The sequence below is a fragment of the Calidris pugnax genome, unplaced genomic scaffold, assembly GCF_001431845.1.
Source record: "Calidris pugnax isolate Ruff unplaced genomic scaffold, ASM143184v1 scaffold24, whole genome shotgun sequence".
Taxonomy (NCBI): domain Eukaryota; kingdom Metazoa; phylum Chordata; class Aves; order Charadriiformes; family Scolopacidae; genus Calidris; species Calidris pugnax.
The window spans coordinates 40,328,671-40,348,553 of NW_015090922.1; the positions used below are offsets into that span (position 1 = coordinate 40,328,671).

Sequence of the window (19,883 nt, forward strand, 5' to 3'; positions counted from 1 at the left end):
GGTGTGTGTGTGTGTCGGGGGGTGATGTCCCGGGGCGCCGCCGGCACGCGCGCGTCCGTTGTGTGCCGCGCGCCGCCTCCCCTTTCCGTGGCCGGTTGCCCCGCGCGGCTGAGGGAACCCGGCGGGGCCCGTCCCGCCTCATCCCCGTCAGCCTCCAAACCCCGCTCCTTTCCCTCCTACCTGCGGCTCCAGGCGCTCCCGGAGCGCCGGGGCGGGGGGTTGGCCGCCCGCTCCCGGAGGCCGCCGTTCCGCTCCGCCTCGCCGAGCGGTCCGGGAGCCCCGGGAGGCGGTGCTGCCTCCGGCATCACCTGTGACCCTCCGCGCACTGCCTGTAGCGCTGCCATTTATTATTATTATTTTCTATTTTTCTTTTTTTTTTTCCCTTTATTATTTTCTCCATTCCCCCCGCGCCCCCGCCTGTCTCGGGGAGGCGGTGGGGGATTTTTCGCCCCTGCCTGCCATCCGGTGAAACCCGCCCGCCCTGTGCCGTTCCTCCCCGTTCTTTTGTGTCGTTGCCTTCGCATTCGTGCCTTTTCAGCAAACCCGGCGAACGCGTTCCGGCGCCTCGGCTTCCTCAAGCTTTCCTCAAAAGTGCCAGGAATTCCTTTACCGATTCGGTGCTTTCGATTCGACGTTAAAAGGTGCAATTAACACGGCGGTATGGGGGTCAGATCGGAGGTCTGGTCTCGTTGAGGTTCCCCTTTCTGCGAGCGGCACACAGCAGATGCTTAGGAAACACCATAACAACCGGGGGAGCATGCTGTGAAGCTTTGGGAAACCAGCCAGGCCTCCAGCAATTTGAGGTTGAGGGACTTCCTGACTCAAATGCCATGTTTTTTAGTATTTAAGGGCCCTTTTTTCTTCCATGATTTAGATGTGCACGTTTTCAAAAAAGAACGAGACAAAGGCTTGGAAAAAAAACTAGAAAAGGTTTTTTTCTTCACCTCATGTTATCGTCGCAGGCAATTTCATTTTGCCAGGATGGAATTTGCCTGCCCAAGGATTACTGATTCATGAGCAACATGTTGTGTTTTAAATAGGTATTCGCAGCAGATATTTTCTATGTTTATGGTAGCTGTAAATAATAAGATTGTTTTTAATGTCTGTTTTTACAAGTAGTTTGCAAAAAAAGTCTTAAAACCTAAAAGAACTGTTAAATAAAATGCAGTATAGTAGGAACTTGGTCAAAATCGCAAGTGTTTTACCGTAATTCAATATTGACAGCTTTGAAAATGATTATATGAATAAACTGCTAACATTTAACTGTTGTTGTTTAAGCTTAAAGAGTTAACTGGTATAAAAAGAAGAGGTTTATTAATAGAACAGATTTCTCATTACATCAAGATTTCTGGTAAAGTTATTTCAATAATGCCATCATAGATTTGTCTGTAATAGCAAAAATCGTGGTGATCCCTAGGGACGCTAGCTATCAACTAGATTCTGCAATCCTAATTCAAGAAATAGCTTCATGCCAGGAGCTCCTAACCTGATTGCTCTTTTAAGGAACATTTGCACGAGTGGGCCTCGTTTTTCACAGGCAGTGTGAATGTCAGGCGAAGTGGAGCTATTTCAAAAAATTGCATACCCCTCCCTCCCCCGCCCCCAGTGGAATTTTATAAGAAGGTCATTATCAGTTTCTTGGGGGGTGAAAGGAGGTAGTGGGTTGATGTGTGTATATATAGATAGATATTTATAAGGTTAAAAATAGCTTAGAAAACTGACAACTATAGCTGTTGTGAATGACTTTTATGTAAAGATGGTTTTTCCTTTTCTTTGGGTACATCACTGCTTCTGCCAACAGACTGGAATGTGTTCTCACCTAGCCAACAGATGTTTATTCTAAAACCTAACATATTTGACTGTAAAAGCCCTACTCACTTTGAACTATACTGAGCTCATGATGGACAGTTTAAAGTATTCAATATATTTTCTTCAGTAAGTTAATGAATAGATTTAAATGCTTCTATTGCCAGCTTATGCCAAGAAAGCTGTTGCAGTGCAACTTTCCTTAGCTCACTGAATCATTTTTATCACAAAAAAGCGATCGGTTCAGCTGAACTTCCAAATAAAATTAGTTTTGTTTATAACTAGCCTCTCGAAAAAGTTGTACTTGTTTTATGTAATTATTCAGATTACTTATAATACACAGTTTTTAGCAGTACTTTTTATTAGTAGGTCTCAAAGCTCCTTGCAAAAGAATTCAGTGTAATTATTCTCTTATCTAAGGGTAATTATTCTCATCTCATCTAGTGCTCATAAAGAGATCATTGTCTGCCTGTGATTGCTGTAAGAATATCTATAAGAAGGTCTAACAATAAAATCAGATTTTTGATTTAATTTTTTTTGCAATGGAACCAACACGAACTCATGTTTCTGTTTTGTACCGCTTTCTATTGTAGCAGTTCTATTTTGTTTAATGATGCCTGAGGTCATTTCATACTCTGCCTTCCATACCAAGGCTGAAAGCTAAGCCAGTGCTTTAAGTAGAACAGACTTCTTCTCTTTGTGTCAGAAGAGACCTTGCTGAAGGCTTAACCAAATTCATTGATGAGTTAGAGAATGATTCAGGACAGTTTCTGTTAAGGTGATTGAAGTAGTAATGGTGCATGTCTCTAGTTCAGTTACCAGGGAGCTTTCACTGCTGAGAGAGGTTGTACAGATGTGTCTTGATACCTATTGGGGGGGAAACAAAGAAAAAAGGATGTGTGTATGTGTGAATGAATGTGTTATGTGGCCAACATCCTCATATCTTCTCGGCTTTCCTTCATTTCCACCTTGCAGAGCTGGTAGAAATGGTATGGAATCTTGCATGTCATTTTTTTGACTGGAACCACCAATTCCAGTCACCTTTGGTAATTTTTGTAATGCATCTGGCAGCAGAACAAACTGTGTGAAGTACACACCCTTAAAATGTTGTTTTCCAACTACCTCTGTTGTGATGTGCAGATGATTACCACTAATTGTAATATTGGGGCATTTTAATAATTTAGTTTAGGACTTGAGATCTTCTACTGGGTTGATACTTTCCAAAATAGGACAGAAAGCCATGTATTTGTTGGTGAGGTTTTTTTATTAGTATTATTTTTTATTCAAGACAATACATTAAAGGGTCATTTAGGGATAAAATACAAATTAAGAAATGTATGAAAGATATGATAACGGAAGGATTGTAGTTTGGGAACTATATAGTATACTATATACTAAATAGTGTGGGAACTGCATTCCCAGGTAGTGTAATACTGTCCAGAAATGTGAGCTCCTATAACTTAGATCTAAGTTGTAAAACTTTTATTGAGAGGGACAAAGGCTTACCTGCTGTACTGAAATGTTTGCCAGCAGTCTTACAGGTGTAGTCAGTGACTTCAGTTGGTTCCCTGTAGATACAGTGTCTGTTTGTTGGCAGACTAGCATCTAGACTTTGGTTAGATCTGTGTTGATTCAGATTATTTGAAAAAACAGTCCAAGAGGAAATGTTCTGAGAGGTCCATTTTTAAGAAGGTTTTCCTGCCTATTTCTGTGTTCATTGGTTTTGTGTGACATTTGTTTTGATCCATGCTTTTGTATGTGATTCATTGTTTCTGTTGTGTTATTTTTAACTAATGCCTTTGTTTACATCATTTTACAGTACTTAAAACTTTAGTATCATTTGAATGGTGCATAATAATAGTTTTCACTTTTGTGCTTACACCCATGAAAAACCTTAGTGTTATTCAGCTGCAGATCGTATCCTTGGTAGCTATAATACATCAAAGCTGGTCTGGAGAACCTCCTGCTGGAAAGCTGGGCTGTTTGTGTGGTGTGGAGGTCCCAATTTGTTTGTGATTGTTGCCTTCTGCATCATTTCAGAGTTAGCAGACCCAGTCATACGCTTTCCTAGTACCCTGGGTCTGAATAGTCTCCAAAATCCTCATCTAGTGCAAAGTACTCCTTGTGAAGCATGTACTTGAAGATTAACTGTCCCATTAGAATGCAAGCACCCAGAATTTCTCAGTACTAATATCAATACATCCTATCAGTTCTTCCTCCGCTTTGTATGCGTGATGGAATAGATTCCTCTCCTTTTGAAGACACTCTTCTCATTAAAAATTTGTTGAAGCAAATATCTTGCAGCTAAACTGATTTCGAAATAAAATCTTCATATATCTCTCGTTTCACTAGTTTGAATAATAATTCCAAAGTAAAATCTGGAAGAAGGCCAGACCCATTCACATAGCCATTTAAAGAAAATTACTGCAAATACTTTACTAAGGGTACCTGGCACCATTTAAGCAGACAAAAAACATAGGAGCCATAAATGTTGGAGAAAATTTGAAAGAAAAGAGTCTTTCTGCACGTATATTAAGAATACAATAGAAAAGCAATGTTTTTAAAGCTAAGTAGCAAATAAAGTTATTGTGGAAAGCAAAGGTTGGCTGCCTGCTGTGATTGTGATGGATCACAGTCCACAGGAGGCTCTTTAGTTGGAAAAAGACCATAACTAACAAAATTCTTAAATTGTGAGAGGGAGAGAGTACTCTCACTTTTATTCTGTTTGGGGTACAGTATCTAGTACAGTGGGAACCCTGTTCTGTTGGGCATCCAAGCATTACCAGCAATGTTATTGCTGCCTGCACTTGATGAAGAACAGATCTCCCTATTCTAATGGCACAATGGAATGACTTCTAGAAAATCTTTTCAGTTGTAAATAACTTAAAAAAAAAAATATACAGCACAACCCCAAAGATCTACCTGTCTAAAATGTGAATAAAATGCACAAAAGGGAGGTTGACTAACACAAATCCTCTCATGCAGATTATATAGGCTGTGGGTAATGGTTAATGTTGTATAAAATATAAAAGATGTTACTCATGAAGCTATTTTGTGTTAAGTAAAACTTGAAAGGGGGAGTGAATTCAGCTAAGGGAGAAGGAGGAAGAGTTACATATTTGTGGTGTCTTCCCCTGCTCTCATGAGTGATGTAAGTATATTAAGAACTGTTACTATATAAATATCTTGGCTGCCATACAAGTGCCCTACATAGTGTTTTGAAATGAGGGAATTGAACAGTGTAGGTGTTGAACCATCTTTAGATATTTTACCTTCCTTTTTCCCAGGCACAAAACTACAAACCTAAGAATGGTGTATCAGCTCAGACCAAAGGTGTTTCTTCATCAATATCTTGTTTTTAACAGTGAGTGCTAGCAGATGCCTAGGGAAGAGTATCATAGGGCATGCAAATAGCTGAGTGTCTGAATGCAGGTATCACTGGTTCTAGCAGGATAAAATTTAAGGGTTTCTGGGCAGATAATTTGGTATTTAATCATTTGGTTTTGAATAGTTGTGGTGAATTTATGCAATCTCTTTTTGAACCCTTGATAGCTTTAGCATCCACAGCATCCTATGACAAAACAATGACAGAAATATAAGTGTCCATTTTTAGTTAAACTGTTGCCAGCTTGAGTTGCAATCCTTTATTTTTAATTTGTAAAACTTGATATGAAACTTTTATGGATAAAGTTGAGTGCTTGCTATGTGCCTATGGAATATCAGGCATTGTGTGCAGACTTTCTTTTATTTACTGGGAAATATAAGAAAGAACCCTTTTATAAAGTCTTTTCACTTTCAGTAATGTCCAGTTTGTTTATGTTTTGCATTTCTCTAAAAATGGAACCTGAGAATGGCTTACAGCCAGTTTTGCTCTCAGCATTATGTCATTTTGTAAAGACTATGGTGGTGATATCTGTACATGAATTGTATCTGTAGAAATGCGAGCGTAAAAAGCTTGCTCTTGAAAAGTGATTGTCTTGTGAGTGTAAAAAGCTTGCTCTTGAAAAGTGATTGTCAAGTTTGTGATTGTTTGTAAGAATGAAGAAAGTTTTGATAGAGATTTTGGTGTGAAGTTTCTGTGTTTGAGTAGCAGAAGCTACCCATATTTATTGTATCATGGAATCACGGCATTGTCAGAGTTGGAAGGGACGGGTATTATACCCATATTTATCATGGAATCACGGAATTGTCAGAGTTGGAAGGGACCTCTAGAGATCATCTAGTCCAACTCCCCTGCCAAAGCAGGATTGCCTGGAGCACATTACTCCTGACTGCATCCAGGCAGGTCTGGAAGATCTCCAACATTACTCCTGACTGCATCCAGGCGGGTCTGGAAGATCTCCAGAGAAGGGGACTCCACACCCTCCCTGGGCAGCCTGTTCTAGTGCTTTGTCACCCTCACCTTAAAGAAGTTTTTTCTCATATTTGAGTGGAACTTCGTATGTTCCAGCTTGTGCCCATTGCCCCTTGTCCTGTCAGTGGGAACCACTGAAAAGAGTCTGGTCATCCAAAAGAAAGACACTCCTGAATAATGTGGAAACAAAACAGTATGTAAATGAAACGTCTTTTTCCTATGGTCAATATTTGAACTTTCACTTCATCTGTAAAAAGACAATGATATAAATCAAATGGGTTTGATTTGCCTTTCCAGACTTGGATTGCTCTGCAGGCTGCTGAGAACTTTTCCAGTTTGATATGGATTTATCCCTGGCTTGGATTCCTCCTTTTGAGTGTTAGGGTTTATTAGCAGATCTTCAAAGATATTTAATGCCCAAGGCAAAGGATCCTTTATGGCAGTGTATATATATTTTTTTTTATTATTATTATTTTTTTTTTTTTTAAATTTGTCAGAACAGAAAAGGGGGCTACAGCTCCCACTGTCTAGTAACTCTTGATGAATTCAATTAGGTAAAGCAATGAAAGTGCTTGAATTCTAGGAGAAAGATCTAAATAAATTTATTTGAATCTTACAATGACATTGGAACCTAAGCAGTGAAAATCTGCTATCTTGCATAAATTAGCAAGGAGTAAAATTATACTAGCTCATGTTTCAGGTATGCGATTTGGAACCATTTGCAGTTTTTCCAGTGGAGATGAAGGTATAAAAAAAGGAAAGAAAAAGATTAGAGGGACGGGGGAAGGAACATGGTTCTTCTAAAGATACCTTAGCAAGCCCTATTATGAATTGTAATAGACCTCTGTGAGCAAGAATTAGTCTGTTTCTCTCAACAACAAAAACTTTGGTGTAGTGAGAGGGTTCTATTAAAAGCAAATACAAATCATAGGATTAACTGATTAAGTCATCTTCCTCTGAGGTACAGACCTTCCGGAGGTGAATTCCTTCCAGATTTTGCCAGCCTGCTGAGAAGACATTCTCTCTTCCTTTATACCAGTAGAATAACCCTGTGGAACATGTATTAAATCAAATATATGTTATTTCCCAGTGTTGCAAAGAGAATTTTTGAATTTGAAAGTCTGTTCACTGGACCTGTAATAAGATTGAGGAAAGTATACTGAATAAAAAAGTATAATGTGAGTTCAGTACTAGTGCTAGGAATATGCCTGTACAGTATTAGGCCCTCCCTTGTATTTCCAGAAGGTTAAGTACTGCTTTTTGTTAATAACGGAATTGGAAATTGCTTTTTCTTCCAAGGGTTTAAATGAGAGACCTATCATTAGAGAATGATGTTGTATCTTGGGAGATGAGGAAGAAGATTAAATGGAAAAATTGTATAATACAGTTTTGTTTTCCGTACTGTGTTGGTGGGTTTTGTAATCGTTATTAATACAGAGAACAGATGATCTGAATAGTGGTTGTTCTGGGCTAAAAGTGACCAGTAATGCTGAAAGATTTATAAAAGATAGCGCCCTATTTTAATGAGAGGCAACACTAAAGTCTTTTTCATTGTCATAGGAAGGTTGTATTCCAAAGGCTGGGTAGTTACTTCATTCAGTCTTCCCCTTCCGCCTTTGGAGCTTGGTTTAAATAATTTCGGTGTGAGGAAGCTTTTAGTTGATGTGGAAAGAAAATATTTGTGATTTAGTTGTCCAGTGCTGTGATGCCAGAACAAGCTTTTGCTGGTTTTAAAATAGCATTGTGCATTGAAACTCCAGAAATACTAGGAAGATTTTGTTCCCTGGTTTGGATTTGAATTTGTATGCTTCCTTGTTGTCCAAGGATGAGTGTGAAAACCAAGAAATTTGCTTTATGGTGGGCAGAAAATGAAAACTCTCCTAAAACAATCAAATGACCTTTGCATGGGAATTGACATTATGATTTTTATAGTGTCTCCAGGAGATTTGCTACTAGTTGTCCATTTTTGGTTAAGGAAGCTATAACGGGACAGATGTGCTGTGATGATTTGGATCATATTGATTTACCTTCAGCTGCATTGTCACAGGTTTGACAAATATGGCTGATGACTGAGTTTCCATACTGATGTGCAATTGTCTATTTGTTTTCACCTATGTTTAGTTCTGCTTTGTTTTGTTGGTGTGTAGACTAATATCTCATTGCTCAAGCTCTTGGAATAGCTTTTCTCCCTTGTATCTTAAGAGGTTTGGATTGTTACATTATTTACTGGCAGGACTAGTGTGGAAGGATTGAATGAAAGATCTTTTAATGCTGACAATGCTTAGTTCTGTTTCTGTTTTGATTGCCCCAAATGATGTTTTGGAGTGCACCTCTCAATATGTGGGCTTGTAACACTATTGATAAGAATGGGACGGAGCTGATACAGGTTGGCTGGAGAAAGTGCTGGAGAACATGACTTCTTTGAGTTTGTATCCTTGATTAGGCTGGGGTTTTTTGGGGGTGTGGTGTATTTTTTTGTGTGGTTTTCTTTTTTTTGTTGTTTTGTTTTTTGGTTTGGTTTTTTTTTTTGGGTGGGTTGGGGTTTTTTTTGTGTGTTTTTTTTTTTTTTTTTTTTTTTATAAAGTTTGGGAATTTTTTCTTTTTTTTTTTGTCAGGGTCTCCGCCAAATTTTTTTTTTTTAAATTTGTCAGAACAGAAAAGGGGGCTACAGCTCCCACTGTCTAGTAACTCTTGATGAATTCAATTAGGTAAAGCAATGGAAGTGTTTGAATTCTAGGAGAAAGATCTAAATAAATTTATTTGAATCTAAGTGAAAATCTGCTATCTTGCATAAATTAGCAAGGAGTAAAATTATACTAGCTCATGTTTCAGGTATGCGATTTGGAACCATTTGTAGTTTTTCCAGTGGAGATGAAGGTATAAAAAAAGGAAAGAAAAAGATTAGAGGGATGGGGGAAGGAACATGGTTCTTCTAAAGATACCTTAGCAAGCCCTATTATGAATTGTAATAGACCTCTGTGAGCAAGAATTAGTCTGTTTCTCTCAACAACAAAAACTTTGGTGTAGTGAGAGGGTTCTATTAAAAGCAAATACAAATCATAGGATTAACTGATTAAGTCATCTTCCTCTGAGGTACAGACCTTCCGGAGGTGAATTCCTTCCAGATTTTGCCAGCCTGCTGAGAAGACATTCTCTCTTCCTTTATACCAGTAGAATAACCCTGTGGAACATGTATTAAATCAAATATATGTTATTTCCCAGTGTTGCAAAGAGAATTTTTGAATTTGAAAGTCTGTTCACTGGACCTGTAATAAGATTGAGGAAAGTATACTGAATAAAAAAGTATAATGTGAGTTCAGTACTAGTGCTAGGAATATGCCTGTACAGTATTAGGCCCTCCCTTGTATTTCCAGAAGGTTAAGTACTTCTTTTTGTTAATAACGGAATTGGAAATTGCTTTTTCTTCCAAGGGTTTAAATGAGAGACCAATCATTAGAGAATGATGTTGTATCTTGGGAGATGAGGAAGAAGATTAAATGGAAAAATTGTATAATACAGTTTTGTTTTCCGTACTGTGTTGGTGGGTTTTGTAATCGTTATTAATACAGAGAACAGATGATCTGAATAGTGGTTGTTCTGGGCTAAAAGTGACCAGTAATGCTGAAAGATTTATAAAAGATAGCGCCCTATTTTAATGAGAGGCAACACTAAAGTCTTTTTCATTGTCATAGGAAGGTTGTATTCCAAAGGCTGGGTAGTTACTTCATTCAGTCTTCCCCTTCCGCCTTTGGAGCTTGGTTTAAATAATTTCGGTGTGAGGAAGCTTTTAGTTGATGTGGAAAGAAAATATTTGTGATTTAGTTGTCCAGTGCTGTGATGCCAGAACAAGCTTTTGCTGGTTTTAAAATAGCATTGTGCATTGAAACTCCAGAAATACTAGGAAGATTTTGTTCCCTGGTTTGGATTTGAATTTGTATGCTTCCTTGTTGTCCAAGGATGAGTGTGAAAACCAAGAAATGACCGGCATTTGCTTTATGGTGGGCAGAAAATGAAAACTCTCCTAAAACAATCAAATGACCTTTGCATGGGAATTGACATTATGATTTTTATAGTGTCTCCAGGAGATTTGCTACTAGTTGTCCATTTTTGGTTAAGGAAGCTATAACGGGACAGATGTGCTGTGATGATTTGGATCATATTGATTTACCTTCAGCTGCATTGTCACAGGTTTGACAAATATGGCTGATGACTGAGTTTCCATACTGATGTGCAATTGTCTATTTGTTTTCACCTATGTTTAGTTCTGCTTTGTTTTGTTGGTGTGTAGACTAATATCTCATTGCTCAAGCTCTTGGAATAGCTTTTCTCCCTTGTATCTTAAGAGGTTTGGATTGTTACATTATTTACTGGCAGGACTAGTGTGGAAGGATTGAATGAAAGATCTTTTAATGCTGACAATGCTTAGTTCTGTTTCTGTTTTGATTGCCCCAAATGATGTTTTGGAGTGCACCTCTCAATATGTGGGCTTGTAACACTATTGATAAGAATGGGACGGAGCTGATACAGGTTGGCTGGAGAAAGTGCTGGAGAACATGACTTCTTTGAGTTTGTATCCTTGATTAGGCTGGGGTTTTTTGGGGGTGTGGTGTATTTTTTTGTGTGGTTTTCTTTTTTTTTGTTGGTTGGGTTGTTTTGTTTTCTGGTTTGGTTTTTTTTTGGGGTGGGTTGGGGTTTTTTTTGTGTGGGTTTTTTTTTTTTTTTTTTTTTTTTTAACAACAGTTAGGACAATTTCTCCTAATCTTTCTGGTTAAGAGTTGTGACCCTATTTCCTGGATGCTTATGCTGTTACTGTCTTTGCCTTCATTGAAATTTACAGTTTTGCAGTTTAGTTGTATGCTGGGTGAGAGTGTGGTTTTTTATTGCTTCCTTCTTTCTTCTACATCTTTATAGCAAACATAGTCAGGAAAGAAATCTCGGGGATTTTTTGTTTCATTTTAAAGCACCTCGTTAAGTTAGCTGATCTAATAACCTATCTGGAAAATTGCCCCAACTTAAAAATAAATAACAATTGCATGCAGCCATACTTGGCTGCACAGCAAAATCTATTTTTAGAAACGGGTTCTGTCCTGTTTTCACTTAATTTTAATGATCTGAAGTTTTACCTTCATTTGAGAAATCCTAATGAATTTTGGCATAATTTCCAGTCCTTCCTAGTAGATAAATGCATGCATCCTCTGGATCAGTTTTCAGAATCATGTGTGTAAGGGAAGCCCTACTTATCTGTCAGATAACCTCAGGTATTCCAATAATTCCTAGTGTGTTTGAGTTCTGCCTCTGCTTGTTTGGTGTTTACTCTCATGGGGTCTTGTGGTTGGAAAGATGAAGTAGGCTGTAGGAGGTTGCTGCCATATAAATGCAATGTATTAAAAAGCAACTGCAATCCAATGTAGATGAGTGTTCTGATGAATTGTTTTCATTTTTTAAATGATCTCATGTCAGTCTAAGCAGTTAAATTTGGTTTTTATTTTTGTTGTGCATTAGCTGATGATTACAGCAGCAGACTCCTGTACTTCTCTCTCAATTCTATCATGAGCCTCTGTGTTGCCTTGAGATGTTTAATCGTCTTTTGCTCAACAGTTTAATAGGAGTAATGCTACTTTTCTACTTTTCCTAGGATCACTGAGGCTAGTAGAGCACTTCCAGGACACCGGATAAAAGGTTCAAAGTTCAGGGTCAGGTTAAAAGAAATCATTGTGCAGTTGGAAGTGAGTCAAGTGTTCACTCAACTCAAGATGAATAGGCTAGGTAAAGGTTAAATTAAAAAAGTTGCAGAAAGAGAGGGGGCTAAAACAGGACAGGCTAAGCTATAAATCCTGTTTATGTGACTCCTTATTTCCTTGTTTTCTTGTTGATTCTTGAGACTGTGAACTTTTGGCTTGTTGCTTAATGTCTAAACCATCAGACACAGCAATGATGCTAAAGTAATAATACTTTAAAATAATGAGATTGGCAAAAGTGCATGCCTGGGTGAGGTACCTGTGGAGGGCACGTATTCAGACATATCCACTAAAGCACTCTTGTAGTTGAAAGACTCCTCCACCTGTTTCTGTGTTTCTCTCCATACTGTTCCTATTCACTGTACCAGAGAGTGAATCACAGAAAGGGTCTACAGTCTTGCTGAATTAGAGTATGTTTCATTGGGAATTTGGGAGTTAGCAATGACAAGGCTGTATCGCTCATTCATTGATAAGGGTGCAGTTTTCCAGGATCTGAAGGGTGCCTGCAAGAAAGCTGGCAAGGGGCTTTTTACAAAGGGATGTAGTGATAGGATGAGGGGTAATGACTTCAAACTGGAAGAGGTGAGATATTTAGATTAGATGTTAGGAAGAAATTTTTCACTATGAGGCTAGTGAGGCACTGGAAGAGGTTGCCCATGGAAGTTGTGGAAGCCCCATCCCTGGAAGCATTCAAGGCCCAGCTAGATGGGGCTTTGAGCAACCTGGTCTAGTGGGAGGTGTCCCTGCCTGTGGTGGGGTGGTTGGAACTTGATGATCTTTAAGATCCCTTCCAACCCATTCTGTGTTTTGTGATGGAAAGGTTGATTCAACAACTTAGTGCATTTTTGTCTTTCCTGTGTAATGGAAAATATGTCTGTAGACTATTCAACCTTATCTCTAGAGATGCTTTTTGGCTGCAGGTTTTTGAGTAAGTTTGTGGGAGTTTTCATTTTCACAATCCTTTAGCAATGTTTGTGTTTACTGAAGCAATACAAAAAAAGCAGAGATGCTCTTCTGTTGAAAAGTCTCATCCTATCTGTTTGGTTGGGGTTTTTTTTGTGTGTTTTTTTTTTCCTAATGGAAGCCCCAGCTGCACCTTCTGCAAGCAGTTTCTGGTTGATTGGAGGGCCAGGGAAGTTGAAGTTGAAAGGAAGTTGAAGGGAAACTGTCTTTGCCTTCATTGAAATTTACAGTTTTGCAGTTTAGTTGTATGCTGGGTGAGAGTGTGGTTTTTTATTGCTTCCTTCTTTCTTCTACATCTTTATAGCAAACATAGTCAGGAAAGAAATCTCGGGGATTTTTTGTTTCATTTTAAAGCACCTCGTTAAGTTAGCTGATCTAATAACCTATCTGGAAAATTGCCCCAACTTAAAAATAAATAACAATTGCATGCAGCCATACTTGGCTGCACAGCAAGATCTATTTTTAGAAACGGGTTCTGTCCTGTTTTCACTTAATTTTAATGATCTGAAGTTTTACCTTCATTTGAGAAATCCTAATGAATTTTGGCATAATTTCCAGTCCTTCCTAGTAGATAAATGCATGCATCCTCTGGATCAGTTTTCAGAATCATGTGTGTAAGGGAAGCCCTACTTATCTGTCAGATAACCTCAGGTATTCCAATAATTCCTAGTGTGTTTGAGTTCTGCCTCTGCTTGTTTGGTGTTTACTCTCATGGGGTCTTGTGGTTGGAAAGATGAAGTAGGCTGTAGGAGGTTGCTGCCATATAAATGCAATGTATTAAAAAGCAACTGCAATCCAATGTAGATGAGTGTTCTGATGAATTGTTTTCATTTTTTAAATGATCTCATGTCAGTCTAAGCAGTTAAATTTGGTTTTTATTTTTGTTGTGCATTAGCTGATGATTACAGCAGCAGACTCCTGTACTTCTCTCTCAATTCTATCATGAGCCTCTGTGTTGCCTTGAGATGTTTAATCGTCTTTTGCTCAACAGTTTAATAGGAGTAATGCTACTTTTCTACTTTTCCTAGGATCACTGAGGCTAGTAGAGCACTTCCAGGACACTGGATAAAAGGTTCAAAGTTCAGGGTCAGGTTAAAAGAAATCATTGTGCAGTTGGAAGTGAGTCAAGTGTTCACTCAACTCAAGATGAATAGGCTAGGTAAAGGTTAAATTAAAAAAGTTGCAGAAAGAGAGGGGGCTAAAACAGGACAGGCTAAGCTATAAATCCTGTTTATGTGACTCCTTATTTCCTTGTTTTCTTGTTGATTCTTGAGACTGTGAACTTTTGGCTTGTTGCTTAATGTCTAAACCATCAGACACAGCAATGATGCTAAAGTAATAATACTTTAAAATAATGAGATTGGCAAAAGTGCATGCCTGGGTGAGGTACCTGTGGAGGGCACGTATTCAGACATATCCACTAAAGCACTCTTGTAGTTGAAAGACTCCTCCACCTGTTTCTGTGTTTCTCTCCATACTGTTCCTATTCACTGTACCAGAGAGTGAATCACAGAAAGGGTCTACAGTCTTGCTGAATTAGAGTATGTTTCATTGGGAATTTGGGAGTTAGCAATGACAAGGCTGTATCGCTCATTCATTGATAAGGGTGCAGTTTTCCAGGATCTGAAGGGTGCCTGCAAGAAAGCTGGCAAGGGGCTTTTTACAAAGGGATGTAGTGATAGGATGAGGGGTAATGACTTCAAACTGGAAGAGGTGAGATATTTAGATTAGATGTTAGGAAGAAATTTTTCACTATGAGGCTAGTGAGGCACTGGAAGAGGTTGCCCATGGAAGTTGTGGAAGCCCCATCCCTGGAAGCATTCAAGGCCCAGCTAGATGGGGCTTTGAGCAACCTGGTCTAGTGGGAGGTGTCCCTGCCTGTGGTGGGGTGGTTGGAACTTGATGATCTTTAAGATCCCTTCCAACCCATTCTGTGTTTTGTGATGGAAAGGTTGATTCAACAACTTAGTGCATTTTTGTCTTTCCTGTGTAATGGAAAATATGTCTGTAGACTATTCAACCTTATCTCTAGAGATGCTTTTTGGCTGCAGGTTTTTGAGTAAGTTTGTGGGAGTTTTCATTTTCACAATCCTTTAGCAATGTTTGTGTTTACTGAAGCAATACAAAAAAAGCAGAGATGCTCTTCTGTTGAAAAGTCTCATCCTATCTGTTTAGAATTGTTCCTGGAGGACAGACAGCTAATTCCTGTAATAATTTCTTTAATACTTAACTTGGCTATTATGCCCCAGATTTATGTTTGAACAGTGTATTATACAATACGCAAAATATAATTTATCCATGTGGTAGATTTTTAAAGATGAGAACTAAGCATGAAGATTATCACAGAATCTCGGTGGTTGGAAGGGACCTCTGAGATCGAGTCCAACCACACACAAAAAGAAAACAAAAACAAAAAAACCACACACCACACCCACAGGTAGCCTAAACTTCCACACAGCACTTCCTTTGTGTTATATGTGAAGTTGGGTGCTTTAGTTAAACTAAAGCAATGTTCTTTTCAGAGAAAGTAAAACTTAACTGGTTTCATACCTGTACCATGATTTTTTCTCATGTAGCCAACTGTTAATAGGCCTGTTCTTTTCTTGCATCTAGGTTTAGGTAGAGCCCTTATGAAAAGGAGAATTGTACTTCAAGGCAGAGGCAAATATAAAATTTCTTAGGTCACGGAGAGTGGTAAGAAAAGTCAAGAAGGTCCTTGCTTCTTGTTTTGAGGCTTATCAGTGTTGTGGTACGGATGTTTTTTTAGAAATTCAACTAAAATGAAACATGCCATGAAAAACGCCATGAGCAAAATTGTGTTCTTTCATGATCATTTTCTTTGCAAGGTTTCTCAAGTTGTGGTGTGAGGCTTCCTGGGTGTCTCACCTTGAGCTGCTTGCTACCTCTCCTTGTAGCGCTCTCATCTACCTATCTTTTTTCCTTCTGTTTTTTTTTGAGATTTATTTTCTATCTGCAGAAGTTTACTTGCCTCCTTTGAGTACCTGGGTAAATTCAGGGATCTCTCAGGGATTTCAATTTGTCAAAAGATCGTAATGCTGTCTTTGTTTCTTGCCTTATCCCGCTGCGTTTTTGAGTTGTTCTTTGAGGACAAGTTCCTGTGGCTATGCAGTTGATACTGTGCATAGTTCCTCAGAGTGATGCTGTTAAGGGTTTTGCTCTCCATGCTCTGATGTTTGTTAGGTGGACTGTACTGTAGTACTTGAGCCTTCTCTTTCAAGCTTTTCTTGCAGGATATTTCAAAGCTGTCTATTCTAAAGCACTAATAAGTGATAACAGGGGGGGAAAAGTTGTGGGAGATGTTGGTTTCCATACCAAATAAAACTCACAGAAGTGCACAGCTTTGTTTGGCAGCATTAGTGCACTTTGCAGCACGCTTGCTGTGAACTGACAGCCAAAGACCTTTTGTTCACTGTTTTAGAAAATTTCAGGCCCAGAACTCTGGTCAAAACACCATTTAGACAAAAAATGGTATGTGGACACTGTTCTGAAAGCCATAATCTCTCTTCTTATATTAAGGCTTTCAGATGTAATATAGAGATATCCCATAGTCTCTACTTGTTCAAAGGATCAAAGGCTTAAGAAACATAATACTTCAAATTGTGAGTTATTTGCCCTAGCTCCTGTTCACATGGAGTATCTTCTGCAGATTTTTTCTGATATTTACAAAGTGGGCAAAAGCTTGGATTTTCCTAGAGTAGGTTTGTTTAGTCTGTGGGGTTTTTTTGTCCTCTAAATTCTGAAATCCTTACTGATGAGTCTAATTATAAACAAGGCATTCCCGCATGCTTTTGATAAGTCTAAGTCTGCCTTGGGGCAATTACCTATTTCTTAGCATGATGTCAATGGAAAGCTTGAAAATGCTGCCACTTTTCTAGCTTGCTTTCTCAGGTGGAAAAGAAATGTTTACTGACACTGGCTTGGTAGATACTTAATATCATAGAAGTTCATTTTGTGTAGCATAGTCATGTCATCCTTCAGTCAAATACCCTGACTTTTGGTGGTTATACCCCAAATCAGTGGAGTATCATAGTGTGTTCGTGGTTTGAGCATATATGAAGACGTATTTTGCTGAACCTGGGGCTTGATCAGTTGAAAAGCTTCCTTCCTGCTTTCCACTGTTGTTTTCTGGTGCATCCTTGTGTCACACAGAAGCAAAAATGAAATGAAGGTGTTGTTATTATACACAGATTTTGGGCTGAGACAGGCATATTGGTTGTCAAAGAGGTGTTTTTGTTTCTCCTATTCAGTTCCCCCAGTCATGGTATATGGTTACACTGATAGCCAAAAATGTGTCTGGAAGGAATCTAGCATGAAGATAATGCTCTCTTTCCTCTCGGGAGTCTGCAATCTGTATTTGTTTTTTAAGGCAAACACCTACTGGGTACTTCTGTCAGCTGGGTCTTTATGGGAATAATATGAAAGGAATCACTGCCATCCTAATTTTTTTATCAGCATTTTATCTGTGTTTCGCATAATTGCCGATTGTACATTGTTTGTCTAATAACACACTCCTATCTCCCTATGTGAACTTGAAGTGTCTAATTTATTGACAGAGGATTGTCTTGCTTAGTGGATTTTATGAACATGTCATTTCTCATGTCAAATGATTTAGCATTTTGTTGGCATGCTAATGAAAAACAATGCTTCAATAACTTTGGTTTTGGTTTCAGTTTGGGTGTTTTTTTAAGTGTGAAAGTGACTTCCAAATGCAGTTGCTTGACTGAAGGACACAGATTCTCTCACCCTCCCTGCCCCCAAACCCTGTATCCCCACTAAGCTAATTAAACATCCCTTGTACTAGATGGCAGATGACGCTCTGTAGTAGGTATGTACAGGCTGTTGGCCTGTTTACTCAGTCCAGGAAATTGATACCATGCCTGAAGTCTGATTTGGGCCTTCTGCCCAAGAGTTTTAGCGTCATGGCTTCAAAATAAAACTGCATGAATTCCACATGTTAATCTAGTGCTCTTTTTACCCTGTAACCACCTGCCTGTTCTAAATATGACCTTAATTCACCCCATTTTCTCAGAAGGAAACGTGCTTCTTATATCTCTTGCTTTCCTCGTAGAGGGATTCCCTCCAGCTCTGTCATTAGCTGCATGACTGGGATAATGTTTGTCGTGACCTGATGTCTCAGCTGGAAGGGAGCAGATCAGTCACTGGTCAGGTTGGAGCCAGCTTCTAAAGATTGACCTGCTGCTGCCATCTGACACTGCAGGGTTTGGCGAATAAGCCTTACAATTTTTCTTCTCGTGTGTGCCTACGTAGATGTCTTTGAATGGGGAGAGGAAGTAGAAATACTAATTTCTGCATAGCTCCTCTATTATCCATCTGACATACGCATTGTTCATGCCATAATCATCCATCTGAAATCTTGTGTATGTTGAGATTTGAAATTTGAAGACTCTATCTTTTCCAGAAGTTTTAAAGAAATAAAACTAGTATATCTAAAGGGCTTTAGAAGACAAAATGTGTTGAAGTCTGGCTGTGACAGTTTGATATGTCTTCTCCTGCTGTACCTGGTAGAGACTATCACCAGTCGACTGCTGAATGATGAGAATGTGTGCTTGCATCTCATGCAATTTACTTTAGAATTTGGCTTTTTAGCTTGGTCTTATCTTTGTTGTCAGCTTTTAAACTGAGATTCAGGAGTTTTTGGATTGTGATGGAAGTGCAGACATGGGTCCTTAATGGAGGAGGAGCCTTTCCGACAATACCATAGCTAAAAGTCTTCTTTTACTTCATTATCTTAGAGAGCATTTACAGGATAGCTAAAATGGATATAAAAGATACTAGTTTTAAGTGGAACTTTTTGACTGAGTCTATTGTAGTAAATTTAGCCTTTAGCATAAGTTGTAAAAATATAATAGCTTTGCTAATAAATAATATTAATATGTATTGGTTCAGTATTTTTTTGCTGAAGTTTTAAACTACATCACATCACTGAAATGAGCAATATTGCTGGGTGAGTAGTTGGATTCACTTTGCTGAAGGGGTAGGTCAACTTGCAACAGGTTTTCTTCAGTAGGCATAGACAGAAAGTTGTGTGTTTATTTCAGTATAGTTTATGTCAGTTTTTTTAAAGGAGAAACTGAAAATCATTGTTTTCATCTTACAAAATGTAATAAAAATGAAATTTTATGTTGAGATCAGCTGTTTCTACTGATGTAGTATCCAGAAAGTCACCTCAGTTTACTAGCTAAAGACTATGCTTCCTTTCATTAAAAAAAATAAAAATATTTAGTTTTCAATGAAAAACATGATTAATAGAGGCATTAAAGTTAGAAAATAGAGGCATATGAATCTTGTAAAACTTGGATTTGTGTAAATAGAATTCTAGATTCCTTTGAAACCAGCTTGACTCAGTTGTGAGTTTGGAAGATAATCGTAAAAGGTAATCCTTTAAAATATTGCAACTTTTTTTTTGCTATCCCCAGCATAGGCTTCTTTATGCAGTTTTCTTGTCTTTCAGGCCCATACCTTTAGTTTTCTCATCTGTTACACCAGGAATCATACTTACCTGTCTTACAGGGTTGCTAAAAAGACTTTGTCATGTGTGCATTCAAGGCATCTTAAATGATGAGAAAGATCTTAACAGAAGCAATCCTGCCTTAGTGTATACTGAATGTAGTACTTTTGCCATAAAACTTTATTTGTCAAGAGATAAGATGTCATAAAGCCCTTGGATTACCATTGATAATGATAATTCTGCCAGTAATCAATCTGCCAATCAGCTCTTCTGTTGAAGAATGAAGAAGCAGTTTTAGTATTGATAATTTTGTGGGAAGAGCAGGGCTGGTGATTAGAATTGTTGAAGGTTGCTATGAGAAACCCAGTAGTGTTTCCATAGGGCATACCAATGTAGTTATAGAAGCTTCTTTTGAAAATTGATAAGGTGTCAGATATTTGTAGCTCTGCTTCAGAGCAAATAAAACAATAACAAATGTTGAACAGAGCAGATGACATGCACGTATCCTGATTTTTTTTTTTTTTTTTTTTTT

At 38.4% G+C, this 19,883-nt stretch overlaps 1 protein-coding gene across 1 annotated transcript in view; it reads left to right on the top strand.

Annotated features, from left to right (window-relative positions):
• Positions 1-404: 404 nt before the first annotated feature.
• TULP4 (tubby like protein 4) overlaps positions 405-19,883 on the top strand; it is a 165,410-nt gene continuing 145,931 nt past the window's right edge. Inside the window, exon 1 of the mRNA XM_014950511.1 lies at positions 405-641. The gene's annotated coding sequence lies outside the window, so the exon portion shown is untranslated. The remainder of the gene's footprint in view (positions 642-19,883) is intronic.